The sequence below is a fragment of the Bos indicus x Bos taurus genome, chromosome 1 (genome assembly GCF_003369695.1).
Source record: "Bos indicus x Bos taurus breed Angus x Brahman F1 hybrid chromosome 1, Bos_hybrid_MaternalHap_v2.0, whole genome shotgun sequence".
NCBI lineage: Eukaryota > Metazoa > Chordata > Mammalia > Artiodactyla > Bovidae > Bos > Bos indicus x Bos taurus.
This window is the reverse complement of record NC_040076.1, coordinates 51,966,986-51,991,758: the sequence shown is the minus strand read 5'-3', so window position 1 is coordinate 51,991,758 and position 24,773 is coordinate 51,966,986. Positions and strand designations below refer to the sequence as shown.

The following is a 24,773-nucleotide window of genomic DNA, read 5'->3' as shown; positions in this document are numbered from 1 at the left end:
GCAGAATAAAATTTGGAGGAGCAGGGAATTCCAAATGCTTCTCAAAGGCCTCCTGCTCGCCCCACTCACGTTTAAGCTGCTGTTTCTGCCTCGTAACGCAAGTTTTTCTAATAAGCCTCTTTTATTGGACTTGCACTACCACCCAGATTTTGATCTCTTTCATTCTTTTTATAACTTTTTTCACTGTCCTATGAAAAATGAAGAATGTTATCTAAGTTTGGTGCTTTTTTCCCTTTCTTTTTAGATAGGCATTATAGTTTTTAAAAAAACTTCTTTTAGAACTTACAAGCACCAAGGAGAAGGGAAATATACCTTGAAAGCTAATGATGTGATTCTATACTCAATCTATGATTCTCTCCTATGACTATTGGGAAAAAAAAAAACCATCCGGAATGGCATTAACCTTTAGGAAATTGGCAGATTCCCAAGAGTGGATAATGCCTGGAAGCTGAAGGTATTGAGGGTTGTGTTAAGGAGGCAAAGTCATAAAAGGTCAATAAGTTTCAGGCAATACTGGGGCGTGCAAAGCTGTGGACCACACACAACCTGTGCTGTTACTGATGAATGAGATTCCTGAGCTCGCACTCTGAAATAGCTTAATTCCTACTATCTGTCCCATACCCCAAGTGCTGGTCATATGCCCACTGGCTTGGCTTTTGCTAATAGACTAAGTAATAGATAAGTAAGCTCTCAGATAGGAAAGAAAGCCCAACGCGTTCCCTGCAATAGGGATTCATCAGTGTAGATAGGAAGTGCTCTGGATGAAGATTAAACTCTAAAATGATGTAAAGAAATATGTGGGGAACTGGTAAAATAAGAGATATGAAGATTGAGAAAACTGAAATAAAACAGATTCACATATATGAACATACATAAATAACTTCCTGTTTAACTGTAATATAGAACCTATATCTTATTATTCAAATTATAAAATTTTCAAGTTTAAAGCTGATACAACCTTTCCAGTCCCATGGAATGGTTATTTATGAAAATATTTTCAGAGGTGTTTTACAAAGATGCACTTTAAGGAAATACTTCCTATTCGAAGTATTTGTACATCATATTGTACCTGTTAAGTCATATTCCTGGGGTGGTGGGGAGGAAGGATTAAGACCTGTAGAAAAGATGAAGGGACCAGATTACACCCTGAAATGCTGGAAAGCACTAAAGGAACAAATCAAAATCCACAGAGCACGATGCAAAATTTCAAGACAACTGCAAAACCCACACTTTTGAACAAATTTTGCTTTGCTAGATCTTGCCCTTTCTCTCAATACATCTGTATACCTTTTGTGTGTGTGATTAAAAAAGCCAAAATTCTCAAAACAGGCATATTTCTGTAGTTGAACAACAGTCAGCTTAACTATCTTCTTTGATAACCTTCCCAGAGAAAATGAAGAGCACAATTTCACTTCCGAAACTTTAAAAAAGAGCTGCTATGTGGCACAGCTCGAAAACCAAGCCTCTTAGGCTTTCATGCTTCCTCTGGTGGAACTTCCTGAAACAGTGCCAAGAATCGTTTGATCACTTAAACCAGAGCTGATGAGTTAGAAGCAGCTGGAGTATATGAATCAGTGGTCATTTCTCTGTTACTTTTTTTTTTAAACAGATAACTACCTAGAGAACCAAGTAACTTGATCAAAAAGGCATTCTGGAAATAAAATTAGGAGGCAGAAAACCCAGAGTTCTGAATTAGGATTAAACTGTTTTAACTTCAATTGTTCTCTAGCTTCTTCTAATAGCTTTGTTTTCTCAGTCCTCTTAAGAGATTTTGGAGAGTAAGGAACCAAGCACACTTTTTGTCTATCTCCCTAAGAACATAACAGGAGAATGCTCAAATAGCAGTTGTTCGAAATATATTTATTCATTGAGTGTAATTATAAACTCAAATAGTAAAATGTTTACTTTTTTCTCCCACATAATCAGGTTTGCACTAGAAATCATAGAAAGAGCATAAAATGATTTCTAGAAATTCAAATGCAATGTGTCAAAAAGGCTAAAGAGAAGTTTCATGGGGTAAAGTAATTGGCAGAAGTGGAAATAAGTATGTGTAACACATTAGTCCTAACTCTGACGTCACACACATTCTTTGTAAACATCATTTCTTATTTTTTACCTAATTTAATTCTCACATTCATTAGTGTTCACTAGTATACTATGTATGATTTCAAGGAAATAAATATTTCCTATAATCACATCACTCAGTGTTGATTTTTGATCCCAGATGTTTTTCTTTATAATCCCAAAGCCTGTCATATGAACAAGGACTTTGCCTTTATATCATGCTATATGTTCAATTTTTACCCCATTCTTACATTTCAATCAGAGCCTAAGACATGAGAAAGGCAAGTGTTGAGAGGAAAAGAAAGTGGGTATGGAGAAAAAAGAACAAAAGATAAATAGCCAAATCATTCAGGAATTTCTTAGCCATGGTAAGGAGTGTGTATTTATTCTAAGTATGATAAGAATTCAGTGTAGGAGTAATAAGAGATCTGCATTTTGGAACTTCTGCTTCACTGACTACGATAAAGCCTCTGACTATGTGGATCACAGCAAACTATGGAAAATTCTTAGAGATGAGAATACCAGACCACCTTACCTGCCTCCTGAGAAACTTGTATGCAGGACAGAAGCAACAGTTAGAAAACTGGACATGGAACAACTGACTGGTTCAAAATTGGGAAAGGAATACAACAAGGCTATATATTGTCACCCTGCTTATTTAACTTATACGTAGACTGCATTATCTGAAATGCAGGGCTAATTGAGTCACAAGCTGGAATCAAGACTGCTGGGAGAAATAACAACCTCAGATATAAGCAGATGATATCACTCTAATGGCAGAAAGTGAAGAGGAACTGAAGAGAATCTTGATGAGGGTGAAAGACTGAAAAGGCTGGCTTAAAACTGAATATTCAAAAAAACGAAGATCATGGCATCTGGTCCCATCACGTCATGGCAAGTAGAAAGGAAAAAAATGTGGATACAGTGACAGATTTTATTTTCTTGGGCTCCAAATCACTGCAGACAGTGACTGCAGCCGTAAAATTAAAAGACACTTGCTCCTTGGAAAAGCTATGACAAACCTAGCTAGTGTATTAAACCTAGATAGTGTATTAAAAAGCAAAGACATCACTTTGCTGACAAAGGTTGATATAGTCAAAACTATGGTTTTTCCAGCAGTCATGGATGGATGTGAGAGTTGGACCATAAAAAAGGCAAAAAGTCAAAGAACTGATGCTTTCAAACTGTAGTGCTGGAGAAGATTCTTGAGAGTCCCTTCAACAGCAAGGAGATCAAACCAGTCAATCCTAAAGGAAATCAACCCTGAATATTTATTTAAAGGACTGATGCTGAAGTTGAAGCTCTAATATTTTGGCCACCTGATGCAAAGAGCCAATTCATTGGATAAGTCCCTGGTGGCAAAGATATAGAAGGCAACAGGAGAAGGGGGGTGGCAGAGGATGAGATGGTTAGATAGTATCACTGACTTAACAGACATGGATCTGAGCAAACTCCAGGAGATAGTGAAGGACAGAGGAGCCTGCATTCTGCAGTCCATGGGGTCACAGAGTCAGACACTACTTAGCAACTGAACAACATCAACTCTGGCAGCAATGGAGTGAGGAGTGGACAGAAAAGAGGCAAAACTAAAGGCAGGGAAACTGGTTAAATTATGCAGGCAGGTACTGTGGTGGTCTGAATTAGGATGGAGCTAGTAAAAAGAGGAGCTGTGGACTGATTTCAGAGATGCAATGGTAAGTGAAATCAACTAAACTTGATATGAAGGTAGCAAATGGGAAGACGGGGAAAGGGGGGGTTTTACCATAAATCCTTCCTGAGGAGTATTTTTTTTATGACAAGTTTTAATAATTGTAAACAAACGCATTACTTTATACAGGTTGCACTTACACATGTATTGCTAAACAATACAGTTTAAATTTGCCAGCTTCTGAATTTTATGTAAGTGGAATATTCTTCTATGGCTTGCTCCCTTCTCTCAGGATCTTACGTCTGATATTCATCTGGGTGCTTGTGTTTAACTCAAGAGTATACGGTCATATGTTGAGTGAGTATACCAAAATTAATTGATCTTTTTTACTCACTTATATTCCAGGAAAAATAACATTAAGTATTCCTTCATGTTATTAAAAATATAAGTGAACATAATCTTCTTAATGGCTGAAATTTTTTATTTTTGGGAATTGGAAAACTAAGGAACGGAGGAGTTAAGCAACCTGAACAAAGTTACCTGGCTTCTCTTCTACACGAAAGGGCTAGTCAATCCAGGCTAGCTTCTTTACTGATGATCTTCCTGTCCTCTACCTTTCCATTCCCATCTCCTTGCTCCAGGTCCTTTTTCTTATTTTGTGACCATGTTGTTCCTTCTGTCAGTTGCTTCCTCCTTTTACACCTCCTCAAAGCCTGACCACCTTTTAATATCTAGCTCCTGTCTCCTCCCCTCCATACAGTCTTACTGGACAATTTACTGGACTAAAACATTCATTCATTCATTCAATTTATTCAATAATTACTTAACACCTAGGGTGCATCAGGTACTGCCTTGAGCACTGCGATAGAAAGGGGAATGAAACAGACAAGGCTTCTACTCTCAGAGGAAGAACAGAAGATAAACAAATTAAAAAATGAAAAACTAATTTGTCAGTGATAATACATTATGAAAACAAGGCAATTTCTGTACTATTTCTGCTTGGCTTTCTGCCAACTTGCTATAAAATTGTGAGTTATTGAAGGAATGGACTCCATCTTTTGCCTAAAGCCTGGAATACAAAAGGTACTTGAGTGATCAGTGACTTACCACATGCAAATGAAGAGCATGGATGACTAGATGGAATGATAGATGAATGGACAGAGAGATGAAACAGCAACTGCCTCAAACTGTGACCAAACCACTTAGTCTCTAGGTTTTGCTTCCCCCAACCAGACTGAGAGACAAGAGTCTAGAGTCTGCAAATCTGTACCTGTCTGGCCTGCCCAGTGAAGGTGAAAAGGAATCAAAACAGGGCAGGCACCACCAGTTAAGGCTTGATCCCCACTATTTCTATCCTCTTATCCAATGCCCATTTCCTGCAGTCATGCTCCCTCCTTGACTCAAGCAAGCAACTGTCCCCGTGCAGGCTTTAATAAATAACAGTAGATTAAAGACTGAAAAACTCCATAACATAATCTTAACCAATTCTTTAGGAATTGTGAAAACAGAAATTTCTAGCTTAGATTATCTAGAACTGCAAGAAGTTCTGTCTATCACTTTAATATGGGATTAAATCCTCAAAAGCTTACCAAAGCTAATTTCATTCCTCTTCTTAAAAAAAATACTTATTTTGCTGCCCTGGCTCTTAATTGTGGCCCAAGAACTCTTTTTTTAGCTGCGGCATGCAAACTCCTCAGTTGTGGCATGTGGAATTTAGTTTCCCAACATGGGAAATCAAGCCAAAGCCCCCTGCAATGGGGGCACAGAATTTTAGCACAAAAGTCCCTCTTTTCTCTTTAAAAATGTTAAGTTTTCAAAATATTCTGAAGTGGTGGAATAAAGCAAGATAAAATGGCAAAGCCCTCAACAGTGTGGAATCACTTGCTTATTACATCACTGGACACAATAAGCACAGATCACAATCAAGGATACTGTTTCTCAAACTTACTTAGTCTTGACCAAAAAAAAAATAAATCTACAGACAACTCTGTGGACCCCTGTTTAAAGAACATGGTCTTAATGGTTCAACATTCACTCTAGGTGAACATTTTTGTCAAACATTGTGACAAAATACAAAAATCCAACAGTAAAGCTCAGTTATAAATAAGTTATCTAATCAGGGGACCCGAAATGTATTATTTCTTTTGTATTTATCAGCTAAATGAAACATTAAAAAATTTTTTTCCCCATTAAGAAATAGCTAACCTCTAATGATATGTCCATTACTTGACTTAAGTGATCTAAAAAAGACACAAGGGTATCTCTTCAAAAATGAATTCACGTTTATTTATGGTATGGGCATATATAAGCACAACAAACTGAATACTTTAATTGAAGTTCATTTCTGATTAATATTCAAATGCTAGTGATTTTTAAAACATTAAAATTTTATATTTCTCTGCCCATCATCCATAGTTCTCTGATGAACAAAGAGTTAATATACATAAATAAACTCTTTAAAACAGAAGTTTACTTAGATATTTAAGATAACCACGTGGATAAATTATCTTGGCCAAATAATTATCCTCTATTTATTTGATATTAACTTTGATTTTGCATTGTGGTTTCTTAAAATGAGAACACTTAATTAAAGCTATATGAAAGACCATCCGAAAATATATCTGAAAGTTGATTTTTATTGTTAATTAATAACAATGTCCAAAAATTATTAATAAAGTGTAACCCTAACCAACAAGAGTTAATGTGGACTGAAATCTGAAGATTCTGGAACCTCTTAGTTTAGGGGTTACTGACCTCTTCAGTGACAAAAACATAATATAACCATAAATATCTTTTTTCTTGCATCTCCCTATTATGTTTTAGTAACAATTAAAATAGATCTACTTTTTAGTTATCCAGAGAGGCTTAAATATATAAAACACAGGTTTCCTATTCAGGAATTATTTCTCTTATTATTTCCAGTGCCTCATGCCAATTTAGCTTCACTAAAAATTATAAACCTTGATAAAATATTATCCAAAGGAATTAAAAGAACTATAGAAAAATAAATAGGATTGTATTTTTGTGGTAGTGAGTTAGCTAAAAGCCACCCAGTTGAAAAAGAAAGGCTTCTTATAAACATCATAATTATGAAAAACTAAATAATATTTAAATTGTACTTGCTTTCATTTATATACTATCAGTCTTTCAAGAAGCTATTTTTTCCTACTTGGAAATAAAGGTATCTCCTTTTAGCATAAAGAACCAATCAGTTTCCAATTCCATCTCTAGGTATTACTACTCTCTCTTCCTCCTTTCCAAGTAACACTTATCAAAACACTTGTCAACAGCAACTATCACCTTTTTCTCCCTTTCTACTTGTTTTTCAATCCACTGCTATATGGCTATTGACCTCTCAAATTCTCAAAACTGACTCTCCTTAAGATCAGCAATAGCCTGAACCTGCTAAATGCAGGAGTGGCTTACTCCACACATTATTGTTTCCTGTAACTGAGGTACGGACTTGACATTCTCTGGGTTTCCTCAGCCTCTATACTGCTTCATGACATCCATTTGCCCCCACAGCAACATCATGGTTAATCTGAAAGTCTGCTTCAGAGTCTCTTTTAACTATTCAAAATACAAAAGATTAAAAGTCTTAAAAAAAAAAAATTAAAACCCCTCTGAATAGCAAGATTTGTTTTTATTATTAACCAACAAGTCACATATATTTAAGGCAGGCCTTTAAACTTCACAACACCTTGATTTTTATTTTGATCATTGTTGCAATATGCTTCATTATCTACCAGCAAACCATATAACAAGGCTACTAACAGACTTGAGAAGAGTCAGAAAGGGAATGAGATACAAAAAATGGTACATAAAAAAAATATTAAAGCACAGATTATCCTCTAAAGATCAGCAATGTACATACATACAGTGCTTTTAATGAAGCAAAGAGCAGAATACACCTTCATTAACTTATAGAATGTTCATTTCAAATATTTCAAATCCTAAAAGATGATGCTGTGAAAGTGCTGCACTCAATACACCAGCAAATCTGGAAAACTCAGCAGTGGCCACAGGACTGGAAAAGGTCAGTTTTCATTCCAATCCCTAAGAAAGACAATGCCAAAGAATGCTCAAACTACCACAACATTTGCACTCATCTCATACGGCAACCCACTCCAGTGTTCTTGCCTGGAGTATCCCAGGGACAGGGGAGCCTGGTGGGCTGCCGTCTCTGGGGTCGCACAGAGTCGGACATGACTGAAGCGACTTAGCAGCATACACTAGCAAAGTAATGCTCAAAATTCTCCAAGCCAGGCTTCAACAAGTACATGAACCGTGAACTTCCAGATGTTCAAGTTGGATTTAGGAAAAGCAGAGAAACCAGATATCAAATTGCCAACATCTGCTGGATCATAGAAAAAGCAAGAGAGTGCCAGAAAAACAACTACTTCTGCTTTATTGACTATGCCAAAGCTTTTGACTTTGTTTGTTGGATCACCACAAACTGTGGAAAATTCTTCAAGAGATGGGAATACCAGACCATCTGACCTGCCCTCTGAGAAATCTGTATGCAGGTCAAGAAGCCACAGTTAGAACCGGACATGGAACAACAGACTGGTTCCAAATAGGAAAATGAGTATGTCAAGGCTGTATATTGTCACCCTGCTTATTTAACTTATATGCAGAGTACATCATGAAAAATGCTGGGCTGGATGAAGCACAAGCTGGAATCAAGATTGCTGGGAGAAATATTGATAACCTCAGATATATAGATGACACCACCCTTATGGCAGAAAGCAAAGAACTAAAGAGCCTCGTGATGAAAGTGAAAGAGGAGACTGAAAAGCTGGCTTAAAACTCACCATTCAGAAAACTAAGATCATGGCATCCCGTCCCATCACTTCATGGGAAATAGATGGGGAAACAATGGAAACAGTGAGAGACTTTATTTTGGGGGGCTCCAAAATCACTGTATATGGTACTGCAGCCATGAAATTAAAAGACGCTTGCTCCTTGGAAGAAAAGTTATGACCAACCTAGACAGCATTAAAAAGGAGAGACATTACTTTGCCAACAAAGGTCCATCTAGTCAAAGCCATGGTTTTTCCAGTAGTCATATATGGATGTGAGAGTTGGACCATAAAGCAAGCAGAGGGTCAAAGAACTGATGTTTTTGAACTGTGGTGTTAGAGAAGACTCTTGAGAATCCAGTGGACTGCAAGGTGATCCAACCAGTCAATCCTAAAGGAAATCAGTCTTGAATATTCATTGGAATGACTGATGCTGAAGCTGAAACTTCAATACTTTGATTACCTGATATGAAGAACTGACTCATTGGAAAAGACCCTGATGCTAGAAATGATTGAAGGCAGGAGGAGAAGGGGTTGACAGAGGATGAGATGGTTGGATGGCATCACTGACTAGATGGACATGAGTTTGAGTAAGCTTAGGGAGTTGGTGATGGATAGGGAAGCCTGGCGTGCTAAAGTCCGTGGGGTCACAAAAAGTCAGACACGACTGAGCAACTGAACTGAACTGATAAAATGCTCATATATGCATATATTATACTAAAATTAACATTATAAAATAAATGTTTTATAAATGTGACTATAGATGTGGTAACACTGTATACAAATTAAAAAAAACTAAACTGTTTAAAATTATTTTAATGATAGTGATGACAACTATAAACCATCATTCTTTTCTAAAAATATCAGACTACTGGTTAATAGGCCATAGTACAAAATCTTTATCGTCTGAGGCATCAGGGAAGCCCCAATTAAGAACTAGAATTCATAAATTTTGTAACTTTGGCTCTGTGGCTGATCCATTGTATTCTTTATGTAAAACTCAAATTCAAGTTTTCTTATCTTAAATCCCTGTTTGCAAAGTAAAAGAAACAGCCAAATCAAGGATATTAGTTCCCGAGGAAGCATACAATGTATAAAAACTGAACAACATCAGCCCATGACCACAACAGAGAAGACTAATTAGCAAACCAAGAAACTCCAGTACTTTGGCCACCTCATGGGAAGAGTTGACTCATTGGAAAAGACTCTGATGCTGGGAGGGATTGGGGGCAGGAAGAGAAGGGGACGACAGAGGATGAGATGGCTGGATGGCATCACTGACTCGATGGACGTGAGTCTGAGTGAACTCCGGGAGTTGGTGATGGACAGGGAGGCCTGGCATGCTGCGAATCATGGAGTTGCAAAGAGTTGGACATGACTGAGCAACTGAACTGAACTGAACTGAATTATAATTTGGCCTATCATTCCATCCTCAACTCTACTTTTTGAAAATCTCTGCTTAATTCCACAATTATTACCTGTCTAGTATGTACAAAGAACTAATAGGCCATACAAGACAGAAGAGTGAAAAAAATATGGTCCCTTTACACTTGGTAGGAGCAGGACACAAATACAGGATTACAGAAGGGGAATTCCCAAATTTAGGAATCCGGAGACTGGCCTATACCTTCAAAAAAGATTCAGCATAAATGCTGCAACAACTATTCCTTTCCTAAATGTGGGGGAAAGGTCCAAGTTTCTCTTTTATCCATCCAACACTTCAGAACATAAGTGTGATCACTCTCTAAATGTTCAATAAGTGAAAATATGATTAAAGGTATTTTAAGGCAAAACTAGCAGCTTCTATAAAAAATTAGCTTCGTTTAAATTTGCTCCTTGTTAAATATAGATTGTTCTTTAAGCAAAATTCATTCAAGAATTCACTTATGAATAACAATTTAAAAGGTTAGGAATAGAGGAGGTATCAGGTAGACTTTAGGTTTTCCATATTCAAACATTTATTGGCATAATTACAGAAGACTAAAATCATGAAATTTAGCATCTCTTATTAAAAATACTGTTTAGTATTTTGTTGTTGTTGTTGTTTAGTTACTAAGTCCTGTTCAACTCTTTTTCGACCCCATGGACTATAGCCAGTCAAAGTCCTCTGTCCATTCCAGGCAAGAATACTGGAATGGGTTGCCATTTCTTTCTCCACTTTAATATTTTTAGACCATAGAATATTTTTTTCCTGATAGGATATCTATATATCAGTCATATTCTTGGTAAATGCTTAACTATTCAATTAACATTTAGAGAGACTGATGTCAAAAGATAATGTTCCTTTATTAATTGAATCCCACATGGAAATCTTACTTTTGACGCTTCAGTAAAATAAGAGAGATTGTTAATACACATTACCCTATGAACATGATGATACAAGATAACAATACTGAACATTCAAAGAAATAGCAAGGATGATAATGTTGGAGGAAACAGTGAGAATAATAAAGAAAAAATTAACAGGAAAAAAACTTTTGGATTTAAGACTTATCTTCTGTCTAAAAGGCTAGCACAACAGAAGCTATGTCTTTAAAAATCAGATAAACAGCTAACATAAATGCCTGGTAAGCCAAACTATTTTTTAAAAAGTATGATGTGTAGCACCTATTTTTATTAATCTTTCATAATTCCCTCTATCTGAAATTAAACTCTTTAATATCAAGTGATTAAAATGAACTAGACCTAATTAAATACCTATATGATGCCATATGTAACTCAAACTTTACATAAAGATTATTGGCTTTTTAAAATCTCCAGCTTTGATTTACAATGAGCTTCTCCCATACAAATCCAAAGTTACTTAGGGTTAAGAAAAATCCATTGTTATAAATATATAATTACATAATTAACAAAAATACCCCAGAACATGTCAAATCATGTTCTTAAAACGAGACTTAAAAAAAAATTCTATAGAAAATGATAGTAAAATGATCATTTACTGTAAGCCCTTTCTGAATGTCCCCACAGGATACTGAGAACACAAGTACAGAAAAAAGGGAATACAGCTTGACTTCTGACTAAAAGACGCTGCACAAGCTGAGCAAGAACAAACTATAAACCACGAGGACCAAACTCCTTTAATTTCTTCTCTCTGGTCATAAAAGAGGCACCCTCAACATAGGTTAAGTGTCTATGTAAAAAGAAGCGTAAAGAAATCTGTTGGGGTGGGAGGGACTGCAAGGCATCCATCAACATTTGTTTGAAAAGACCTGCCAGGCTCTCAGGAGTTACACTTAAATAATGTGACCCTTCTAGACAGGACAATAAGGAGACAGATTAGCCCCTTCAAGGGGTGATTCATCCTCGGACACATGGTGAGAGGGGAGCCAATATAAAGCTTGGATCCTGCATGTTTGCTTAAGCATCTGGGCAGCTCTGTCTATGGCCCCGAAATTAAACTAGGGTGTACTAAGGCACCTAACAGTCCCTGGAGGTACTCGGGGAGACTCCGGATTAGACTGAGGGGTAAAATGCCGGGCTCTTCCAGGCCCCCCGACCAACCGCATCTACTCTCTCTTCCTCTTGCCGGAGCGGAGGGCAATTGCCAGCGCAAGATCTGCAGGGTGCTTGCCCCCTTCATCACACCTATCGTCTGCCTGAGAGTTTTGAATATAACTCTTAAACATTCAGTAGTCTAACGAAACAACGAAAAGCAGATTTTAAAAGGAAAGTGGCCCGCCTCAGAGCTCTAGAGGGAACCCAATGTGAAAGTGAGAAAAGAATGCATTCTGCACAGGCAACTCTTTCCGCGTGTGTAACCCTCCCCGGGTTTCTCACGGGTTCCTACACCGACGCGCACCCACACACTCTAGAAGAAGGTCCTTCAGGGCCCAGAGAGTTACCGCATCAGACTGGAGAGCTTTGGCGGGGGGGCAGTATTTAAACCCCCCTTTTTAGTATCTCAAAAGCCTAGAGATTAACCCACCCCATCAGGTAGCTTCCTCCTGCAGGCGCGTCTTCCACTCTTGCAAAGCCACTCCCCTCTCCTGCATTTCAGGGGCCGGGACGACGCCAGGAGCCGCGACCAGCCAGCACTCCCTGAGGCCCGAGGCCCGAAGCCCGAGGCGCAGGAGGGGCTCTCGCCGTCTGCTCTGGAGGAGCCCCGAGGAGGAAGCACCTCCCCGCGAGCGAGGGTGCTGTGCTTCTCCCTCCTTCCTGCAGATGGAGGCAGGCGGGGAAAGCGCCGCTCTAAGGCCAAGAGCCTCTCTGCTCTCAACAGCCCACGGACGGGGCGATGAAGCCGCCCAACGTCCCTGTGCTCCTGGAGAAGGAGAAAGGAGGCGAACACGCAGGGGCTGGCCACTGTTTTCAAAATACTCTAAAATTCTAACCTGTACGTGATATTTTTGGTACACACAAAACCTGAAGAGAAATCGGTTTCCAGTAAGTTTACCCGTTGACAAATGAAGTTTAAACCCCACCGTCTCTTCCAGAATCAAGTCTGAGTTCCCACCGGCTAGAAAGCAGTGTGGTAAAATGTCCTCTCCTGAATGAATTTATATTCAAGTTGCTTTCCCTCTGGAGCTCCTCGCTGTTGCCTGGAAACAGGAAACCTTCCCACCTACATGCTTCCTGACTCCTCTCCCCCTCCTCTCACAGTGCAGTGAACGTACCTGGCCATGCTTCTAGATACTGTTTATCTTAAAGAAGAGCCGAGTCTTTCAAACTGAGGCAATGACAGAAATCTTGCTATTCACTAGCCCAACAAATAAGTACTGAACACTTGAATTACTCAGACAGGAGAATAACAAAAGTCACTTCATTTAGTAGCATTTTAAAATGGTGAATATTAAATACAAATTTATTTAAAAGTCTTGTTCAATAAAAACAAAAGTTACCCTGAGCTTTTTTTTACCTACCACTTTGTCTTAATGATGTTCCTTTGAAATCCTATGTTCCTGGGGTAAGGGACAACACCATCTCTTTTAACAGCCCCTATGCTTGACCGATCAGTCACCCTGGCACCCCCTAAACTTCAACACCCACATCATACCAGAGGCTAAGCCCTCAGGGAGTTTCCTTATCTATTCTTCACTCATTTGATCTTTCCTTTCCACTCCTTTTGCTACCACTGAACTTTCACCATGAACTGATTTTCACTGAAGATTATTGCAGCCAATAAGTGCTACTGCTATTACTATCAATTACTTAGAGAATACCATATGCCAAGAAAATACGTTTTACCTCACTATTTCTCTCAAAAGTCAATGCGACATGTACTATTATTATCCCACTTTAAAGATGAGGAAACTGAGATTTACAGAGTTTAAGTAACTTGTCTAGAGTCATACACTCTTAAAGTAAGCCTCAAATTCCTCTCCTAGGAAGACAGAAGTAGGACGTCTTTATCTACCAACCCTTCCTCTGTTCTACTAGTTTTTGTTGGAAAATATTGTTTTGATAAGTTTTAAAAACTTAAAACGTTCATTTACTTTTTTGCTAGGTGAAATCACGTTGTGCTTCACACACACCAACAGTACCACACAATGCTTTACTTCCTCCCTACAGGTGTGAGAGAGATCCTTTTTAGTATTTTAATTAATGGGATTTATGTCAACAAATTTTACGTGCCTTTCAGAGCTCAAGTAAAATAATCAATATCTTCTTATGATTTAATGTTCATAAAGAGCCTTGAAAAGTGAAAGTCCCTCAGTCTTGTCCAACTCTTTGGAATCCCAAGGACTATAGAATCCATGGAATTCTCCAGGCCAGAATACTGGAGTGGGTAGCCTTTCCCTTCACCAGGGGATCTTCCCAACCCAGGGATCGAACCCAGATCTCCCGCATTGTGGGCAAATTCTTTACCAGCTGAGCCACAAGGGAAGCCCATAAAGAGCTTTAAGAGAATAAATAAGTCATAAGGTAATACCCTAATAATAAAACAAAATTCAGAGGGTAAAAAGAACTAGATGCATAAATAGGTAAGTAGGTACATCAAACCTCAGAATGTTGACCTGTAACTAAAGCAAAACCGAAAACTAGAAACTGCCTCTTAAGTTAGTGAATTAATGAGGCCAATAAAGTTGAAATTATAAACTGCTATTGAGAATTTCCAGATAACATACCCTTTGATTTTTTTTTTAAAAGTCAGTTCAACAAAATATGGCTAGTGTTTGATTCATAACTTTGGGGCTTCCCTGAAGCTCAGATGGTAAAGAATCTGCCTGCAATGCAGGAGACCTGGGTTCGATCCCTGGGTCAGGAAGATCCCCTGGAGGAGGAAATGGCAACCCACTCCAGTATTCCTGCCTGGAGAATCCCATGGACAGAGGAGCCTGGTGGGCTCCAGTTCATGGGGTCACAAAGAGTCAGACACAGCTGAGTGACTAACAGACTAATACTACTACTTGATTCTTAAATGTACTGAAGAAATCATATAAGTATAAGCCAACAAAACCATAAAATAGCCGTTTAATTCTAAGCAAACACCACAGGCAGGACTGGATTCCAACTGAAGCATTATGATTTGCCAGCTACCTCAACTTCAGCACATCCCTCAAATTGTCTGAGGCTCAGTTTCCCCACATCTACAAAGATAACAATGGCAACCCTGAGTCTACTATAGGCTATTCTGAAAATCAAATGAAAATATGAATGAGATCTAAAAATATAAAGTTAGTTTTTCTAAACTATACATCTATAGCTTTCATCACATTTTAAACGGTCAAACGTACAATAGACAAATTTGAAGTCAGAACTTCTCTAATTTCTGGTGTACAAGCTTCATTATTCTACATTTAGAAAACTTGCTTTTTCATTTATATTAACTTTGGAGATACTATGTTACTCAAGGACTACATGCCTAATAAAATTACTTAAATTAGACAGAATTACCCAGTGAGATCAGTACAATGACCAAGTACTGTGTCTGCAGTTATTAAAGATATGATTGTTACTTATGAAATTTTCATCCATGGAAACTGTATTTACCTAAAGACAAAACCAGAAAGTTAAGAAAAATGGGCAAATGATACAGAATTTCTATAAAAATGAGCATTATAACTAACATAAACCGGTATGGTATTTGTTCAGAACACAGATATCTATATCCATCAGATGGTCAATTGTAGGCAACACTGGCAGCAACTTTGCCAAAAACTGAAATACTTGTGAGTCAATAGGTTTGGGGTGTTTCTTTTCCTAAATGAAACCCTGTGTCACTCATTACAAAATATAATCCCAAACATCTTATTCACCAGGAGAGTGATAAAATCAAGGAAACCCTGGAAAACCAAACTGTTCAGGAATACTGGCAACAGAATAAGAGAATGCCAAATAAATCTGAATTGATATTAAATATTTTTAAAATTTAGTATAGTGCATAATTTGGTACACAACTAAATAGTCTATGTCTTTATAAAGTGGTGGGGGGAGGAAGAGGGAGGGCAACTGAGGGTGTTAATATTTTTTATTCGTTGTTTATTTAGACAACTATAAGAGGAGAGAAAATTCTTTACAAGAAACTTTTATCAAATTCACTGAGACAAAAATGTTTTTAGGCCTAGATTATACAGCTAATGGTCCTGGTTTTTCCACTAGAGTTTACAAGGATAGAAACTGTATGTCTAACTGCCAGCATCTCTGTGGATTTATGTAAATCTTTGGTTATAATACACTTTTCATTTATCCTTCTCTATTTTTACGTCTGAGATAATTCTAATAGTGGTCAGATACTTGGGATGTTAAAACCTATTTGGATATATGAACCACAGCAACTATTATAGCACCTCTCTAACCAGAAGTCCACTTGAGTTGGTTTACACTGCCCTCTACAGCCTTGAGTCATTCTTTCTGAAAAATAACTGTATTTTTGAAATACAGAAGGACAACAGAACAAGGGGCCAAGAGATATTCTTTTTTTTTTTTTTTAATTAGGGTATAGTTGCTTTACAATGTTCTGCAGAGATATTCTTAAGCACTCAGTTTTCATCTCTGAATCACATTAATAATGTTGACTTGATAACTGAATTTTTAAACACTGTCAACCATCTTTTTACCCATTTTTACTCATTAAGCTCCCAATGAGGAATTTTCTTTATTTCAACAAATAATTACTGCGGGCTTATTATCATGTATGATATTGTGCTAAGTGTTAGAATAACCAAAATATTTATGGTGTGATCCTTTATTCTTCAAAATTTCCAAAGAGCAGCCTAAGTTTTAACAGATGATTATTAAAGATACATATGTATTTGAAATGACATTTCTTAAAAGATCAATCTAAAGATGCTATATTACAAAGAAGAGTGAAATAACCTATACTCAATTACAATTTAATATAATGTTATCTTGGGAGTAAAAGAATGGTGGGTTTGAATCTGGAGTCCTCTATTAGGACTATGTGATCATGGATAAGTTACTTAACTCTCCAGATCTCAATTTTCTCATTTATAAAACAGAGATGTTTGTAATTCCTACCACCAGTTTTTGGCAAGATTAAGTGACATATCCTTGAAACCATACTGCCTTATCATAATGAGTGTTCAATCAATGATACCTATTAAGTTCTTTTTATTACCCACATGTATTTTCCAAACCAAAAGTGGGGATAGATAAGCTGAAAAACTGCTAGTGTATTTATGAAGAAAATGAAAGATTTTAAATTAGGACTGTCCCAGAAAACCAAAACTGTGTATTTCCTCTTTAATCTACTGAAAAGTTAATAACACTGTAACTATGTTAAATCTATAACTTCATTTTTAAAGCCTATATAATATTTCATGAATATATTTATTATTTGTAGCTCAAGAAATTTTGAGTTTATACAAAGATATCACATGATCTAATAAATCTTCAAGAAGAATGCTTCTTAATCTCTATAAGAAATAACATATCTGAGTCTTTTCTGTTGTTGTTTAGATTTGATCTATGTACACTATTAAGTATGTCAAGGCTGTATATTATCACCCTGCTTATTTAACTTACATGCAGAGCACATCATGAGAAACGCTGGGCTGGAGGAAGCACAAACTGGAATCAAGATTGCCGGGAGAAATATCAATAACCTCAGATATGCAGATGACACCACCCTTATGGCAGAAAGTGAAGAAGAACTAAAGAGCCTCTTGATGAAAGTGAAAAAGGAGAGTGAAAACGTTGGCTTAAAGCTCAATATTCAGAAAACTAAGATCATGGCATCCAGTCCCATCACTTCATGGCAGATAGATGGGAAACAGTAGAAACAGTGGCTGTCTTTATTTTTCTGGGCTCCAAATTCACTGCAGATGGTGACTGTGGCAATGAAATTAAAAGACACTTACTCCTTGGAAGCAAAGTTATGACCAACCTAGACAGCATATTAAAAAGCAGAGACATTACTTTGCCAACAAAGGTCCGTCTAGTCAAGGTTATGGTTTTTCCAGTGGTCATGTATGGATGTGAGAGTTGGACTGTGAAGAAGGCTGAGCGCTAAAGAATTGATGCTTTTGAACTGTGGTGTTGGAGAAGACTCTTGAGAGTCCCTTGGACTGCAAGGAGATCCAACCAGTCCATCCTAAAGAACATCAGTCCTAGGTGTTCATTGGAAGGACTGATGTTGAAGCTGAAACTCCAATACTTTGGGCCACCTGATGCAAAGAGCTGACTCATCTGAAAAGACCCTGATGCTGAGAAAGATTGAGGGCAGGAGGAAAAGGGGACGACAAAGGATGAGATGGCTGGATGGCATCATCGACTCAATGGACATGGGTTTGGGTGGACTTCGGGAGTTGGTGATGGACAGGGAGGCCTGGCATGCTGTGGTTCATGGGGTTGCAAGGAGTCAGACATGACTGAGCGACTGAACTGAACTGAACTGAACACTATTAAAGAAACAAAATTGTGAAACACTGAAAACAGCTGTAAATGTAGCTAGTTATTGTGAATATGACCTTATTCCTATAATAAGGGTATAAAATTGAATAGAATCTTTTAATTGTTTTTATTTGATCAATCTTTCAATAACTAAATTGGGATAATATTAAAAATTAGAATAGGAGTTGTATAGGCTTTCCCAGTGGCTCAGGGGTAAAGAATCTGCCTACAATGCAGGAAATGTGGGTTCAATCCCTGGCTTGGAAAGATTCCCTGGAGGAGGAAATGGCAACCCACTCAAGTATTCTTCCCTAGGAAATCCCATGGATAGAGCTTGGAGGGCTACAACCTGTCCATAGGGTTACAAAGAGTCAAACACTACAGAGCGACGGAGCATACATATGAGTTGCATATTTCCTCAAAATTTTAAAATAAACCAAAAAAAACCATATGAATTGGTATGTTGAGAGTAAATTAAAGGCACTGACTTCTTTCTAATTCAGAATTAACAGTGTGACTCATTTAATAACCTCACTTAAGAAATTTTTGTTGTTTTATATTCTATACAATGGGCCTCTTAATATAAATCATTATATTTCCCCCCAAATTTAGCTTTCCTAGTCATACTTCAGTAAATATAATCGTTTATCTCAATGGTTGATCATTTAAATGTTACTTTGAAAAATCGCTCTGTTTACACATTTGTTCATTTATTCATTCAGAGCTCAGTCATTAAAACACTGAAATGATTATACATATTGATGGTAATTTTAACTTTCTTTTAAAAAAGTATTTGTAAACATATTAATGATCAGAAGATTACAAAGAAAGGATGTTAAGACATTGAGAGTTTACTTGTCAACATATGAAAATCTCCAATCCATTTCAGGCATGTTTGGCTTTTCTGAAGAGTAACAATCTCAGTAAACTAGCCCGTTGATGGGTACCAATTGTCTCAAGACAATGTATTAAGTGAGTTTTAATTTATTTGCTCTTATTTAAAAAAAATAAACAAGTGTCAAAAATCCTTTCAGTAGGAATGGCTGAGAAGAAAGGACCAGCTGAATATTGCAATTTCATAAAGTTCAGGCAACAGTAAGTTTCAGAGGCCATCACCTGCATACAGCGGTTCTGGTTCAGCAATAACTGTACCATTCTAAATACCTTACAGAGGGCAGTGTGCTTTCAGTCTCTCAGTCTAGCATGATGTAATTTCCCATAACCTTTATTTACCCTTTCATATTATGTTGCTAAATGATTTCTTCACAAAATAAATACCTTATCCTTTCAGAAAGAGCAAACGCCCGGCAGAGTCAATGGCAAACAAGAAAGAAACTGCACCAGTGGTAGGTAGCTCAACTAACAAATCCTAGCAATGGGATTAAATGATGCATGCGCGCACACACACAGGGACGAAACACTGAACAGGGTTGGATGAAACACTGAATGGGAGATGAAAAAGAAATTACTCTGAACAAAAAAACAATCAAAGGTAGGCCAAACATTCCTTTCTTAAAAATACTGTTTACTTGGTTAAGTTTGAGAAGCTAGCAGAACCAGACATCAAAGATTTGCTTAGGGCAATGAATTTCAACAAGTAGAACAACATCATCAGCTGCTTTCAGGGGAATAAGATATATGAAACTATCATATTTAGGATATTTTCTTAGGTTTGTTGAAAATAACAGTTGGGAGTAAAATAACCTAGTATAGTTCCTGGCATGTAGCGTCTACACAAGTTATAAATACAATTATAAATTTGTATAAATTTATAAATTACAAATTACAATTATGTTTCATCTCCACATCAAGATAACACAGTGATACTTTAATCACAATTTTGCCAGAAAATCGAAGCTTAAATAGAGGCATCAAGTAACCAGCCATGACATAGTTAACTGGTAGAAAAACAAGATCTGAAAACAGGTCTGTGTATTTGCTGGAAGCCATATGCTGGTATCAGACATATACTTTACTGGTACTTCAAAATCATCTGGATGTATACAAAAAAAACTTTGAATCCTGGAAGTGAAACTCTGGAAAACTTGGAAATGAAAAATGTATTTAGCGAAATAGAAGGCTGAATATGAAAAGCAGGACATCACTAGAAGAATACCACTGAAAAATGAGTTAGTAAGCTCAAACCTGGGCCAAAGATTTCTTCAGAATGCAAAAGGATAAAGAAATAAAAGGTTAAAAAAAGAAAAAGTTTTCAGACAGAGGACAGACCTGATTTTCACTACCTATTAGCAATTCCAAGAGGAGAGACTAAAGAGTGAAGGAGAGGCAATATCTGAAAACAGAGTATTAGAGAATTTTACATAATTGAAGATTATGAACATTGAGTCCAAACGCATAGTTTCACATTGAATAGAGTCACTCACTGAGTGCCAATCTGGATAAATTAAAAACAAAAACTTATGAAACACATGAAAGAGAAATTCTTACTAACAAGGATAAAGCAAAAATCTCTAAAATTAACAGAAAAAAGAGAAAAGACTTATCCACAGAAGAGACACCAACCTTCCTCTTTTAATAATAATTTAGGAGGAAACTTGTCTTTATCAACCTAAAAGGCTGAAAACAGAGAATTGGGGGGAAATAAGAGCAAGCTTAAATTCTTCTTTTGTTCAGAGAAAAGGTATTAAACAGATACCTTTAATTTCAGACACTCTAAGAAAAACATGCTTAAATACACGTGTTAAAACATTTACCTCGAAAGTGGGGGAACTGAATGAAGAGAATCAAAAGATAGACTTCCAGTTATAAGTACTGGGGATATAAAGTACAGCATGATGTCTAGTTAACACTGCTATATGGTATATTTGAAAGATGCTAAGAGAGTAAATCCTAAAGTTCTCATCACAAGGAAATAACGTTTTTTTTCCCTTTGGGCAAGGGGAGGGGTGATGTGGGGGGAACCTACATGAGATGACTGACATGCAGTTAACTAAACTTACAGGTAGTGCTAGTGTTAAAGAACCCACCTGCCAATGCAGGTATACATAAGAGATGCGGGTTTAACCCCTGGGTCAGAAAGATGCCCTAGAGAGGAAATGGCAACCCACTCTAGTATTCTTGCCTGGGAAATCCCATGGACAGAGGATCTTGGCAGGCTACAGTTCATGGGGTCACGAAGAGTTGGACATGACTAAAGTGACTTAGCATGCAAACTTACTGTAGTAAACATTTCACAGTACATATAAATCAAATCATTAATGCTGTACACCTTAAACTTACACAGAGCTACATACCAAATATATATAAATAAAACTGAAAGGAAATAAACAAAAATGATCACAACGTAGGAAAGAAATGTATGCTATTCAAACCAGCAGAGCAAATAAAGAATAAAACAAATGTGATCATTCCAATGAGTCTAGAAAACAGAAACAAAGAGAGGGTAATATAAAGAAATTACCAGTTACAAGTTACAATAAATATAAACACACCATCAGAGATATGTTCAGACTAAATTAGAAAATAAAAAACTATGTACACGTCCATAACAGACACACCTAAGACACAATGACACATGAAGTGTTAAAAGTCAGGGATATGAAACCACATAGCAGGCAAAGGAAAAGAGAAAGCACGTATAGAAACAGTGACACCAGACAAAAGAAATTAAAGAAAAATCATTAAAAGGGGAAAAGAAAATATCTACATTGCTACAAAGAATAACCTTCCAAGAGAATAATAGTCACTAGTTCTTATACATTTAACAACATAGTGTTTGAAATATAAAAAGAAAAAATGTTTAAATAGCAGAAATTAGCAAATCACAATCACACTGAGAGTCTTTAAAATACTCCTCTCAGAAAATAACTGATAAAGTAAAAGAAAAATAAATAATGCTATCAAGGATAGGAACGATACATTCAAATTAACCTAACAGATATAATATTAACTTAAACAGGTATTTTATGGGTAACATTATGGACTCCACATAAAAAGAAACCACATTCTTTCTGAAGATGTGAAATAGAGACTGATCATGTAGTGGACATCAAAAGGTAAATTAACAATTCTTAAACAGTGTTATCCTGCAGGCCACATTCACTAACCTAAATACAGTTAAGATGTGAAATAAATCAATAAAATAAATAGATAAATCAGGAGTTTAAGATAAACATATATACACTACTATATACAAAAATAGGAGAAGGCAATGGCAACCCACTCCAGTACTCTTGCTTGGAAAATCCCATGGACGGAGGAGCCTGGTAGGCTGCAGACCGTGCGGTCGCTAAGAGTACAACTGAGTGACTTGACTTTCACTTTTCACTTTCATGCATTGGAGAAGGAAATGGCAACCCACTCCAGTATTCTTGCCTGGAGAATCCCAGGGACAGAGGAGCCTAGTGGGGTGCTGTCTATGGGGTCGCACAGAGTTGGACACGACTGAAGCGACTGAGCAGCAGCATATACAAAATAAACAAGGACCTACTCTATAGCACAGGTAACTATACTCAGTATCTTGTAATAACCTATAATGGAAAAAAATCTAAAAAAGAGTATTTGTGTGTGTATATAATTGAATCACTTTCTTATACACCTGAAACTAACACAACATTGTAAATTAACTACAGATCAATTTTAAGAAGACTAAAAAAAGAATATGCAGAAAAAGAAATTGGTAATAAAATGACAGCCAAAAAAATTTAATCAAGAATTTTAAACTCTGTTTCTAAAAGTAGTGTATTAGTTAAACAGCAAATTAAAATGCATTTTTTTCATATTTCAAATGGACAATGACCACCCTATGTAAGATAACCTGTGAGATGCCATCAAAATGGTAATCATTGAAAACAGGGCAACAAACAATATTTTACAGAACCATTAAATTTGAAAATAAATGAATTATTTCAAAACAAGCACTAGAAAACAGAACAAAAAAATTTTAATTTGAACAAAAGTTAATAAACACACATGAAAAACATTAAACATTATAAAAAATAACAGAGAAAAAATTAAACATTATACGCAAATAACAGAAAATTTTATATGAAAAGATGGCTTTATTACAAAATATAAACTATCAAAATTTACCAAAGAACAAGCAGAAAAACCAACACAGTAACCAAAGTAAAAAAATTAAAGCAATTGGCTAAAGGTCTGCATCCTCAAGAAAGGCACTAGCCCAAGGTGGTTTTATAGGAGCTGAGGCTAACTTAACCCCATTCAAGAACCAGGTAAGAAAAGCAAAGAAAAGAAAAACTAGTGTTCCATCATACTTCAAAGTAGATGTAAAATTCTTTAGTAAAATTTAAAAACAGAATAAAACAGGGTATGAAAAAATAACATCAAATAGAGGTTAGCCCAGAAATGTAAGGATGACTGGCCTCAGAAAATATATTAATGCAATTCATTACATTAAGAGAGTAAAAGAAGAAAATGAGATGAGCAGGTCAACAAGTTACTTTACCATACACTCATGATATAATTTCTCAGCCAAAAATAGGAGAGAATTTCCTTAATCTGATTTAAAAAAAAAGCTAAGAAGAGAAGCCAGCAGAATCAGAGATCAAGGAAGAAGGACACAGAAAATAGTATTCATAGTAGTCAATATTAGATGCATTAAAATATGTAAATATATATCAAAAAAGGATGTACAGGGACTTTCCTGGTGGTCCAGTGGCTAAGACTCCAAGCTCTCAATGCAAGGGGCCCAGTTCAATCCCAGGTCAGGAAGCTAGATCCCACAGGCTGCAACTAAGACCCGGCACAGCCAAATAATAATTTTTTTTTTTTTTTTAAAAAGGATGTACACTATCACCATGTGTAATCAGCATTATCAGAGGTACTAGCCCATGTATTAACCAAAAGCAAAAACGAAAGAAAGAAAAATGGGCAAAAAAAAAAACACTGGACAAAGTGACACAACTATCATTCATTAGTCAAAATATCCAAGAGAATAAACTGACAAACTAATAAACTAGTAAGAGAGGTATTATAAAGCTATATAATATATATATATATATATATATATAAAGCCATAGAAATAGAACACAAAATTTAAGTTCTAAAATATTTGTACACGATTAAAGCATTTCAAATGAATTAAAGCACACAGTATTCCACAGATTACCTCTGTGTAGATATGTGTGTGTGTGTGTTTGGGCTGGGAGAAGAGGAGTAAAAAGATCCATCACTACCTCACAACATTAACAATAAATTGCAGACAGATTTTTTTCAAAGGCTTAAACAATAGAATCAAACAGATACAAGGATAAGAGAATATACAAGGGAGTATATCAATGACACTGGGGTAGGAAAGACCCTCTTAAAGAAGGAAAGAAAAGACAAGAGGGAAAAGATGGACAAAGTTAATACATAGATAAAAACTCAGTGTCCCCTGGGAAATTACATTATAAGCAAAGTTGAAAGAAAATACACCAAATTGATAAAGTACCTAGCTTGGGAACTTGGTGGGGTAGATGACAAAATATTAAAACTAGGAA

At 36.5% G+C, this 24,773-nt stretch overlaps 1 protein-coding gene across 14 annotated transcripts in view; it reads right to left on the bottom strand.

Annotated features, from left to right (window-relative positions):
* BBX (BBX, HMG-box containing) overlaps window positions 1-24,773 on the bottom strand; it is a 297,884-nt gene that overhangs the window by 228,696 nt on the left and 44,415 nt on the right. The window contains exon 1 of one of the 14 annotated variants that reach the window (XM_027566264.1): window positions 12,443-12,583. The exons of the other annotated variants lie outside the window; for them this stretch is intronic. The gene's annotated coding sequence lies outside the window, so the exon portion shown is untranslated. Of the gene's footprint in view, window positions 1-12,442; window positions 12,584-24,773 lie in introns of those variants that run through there. 14 annotated transcript variants of the gene reach the window in all.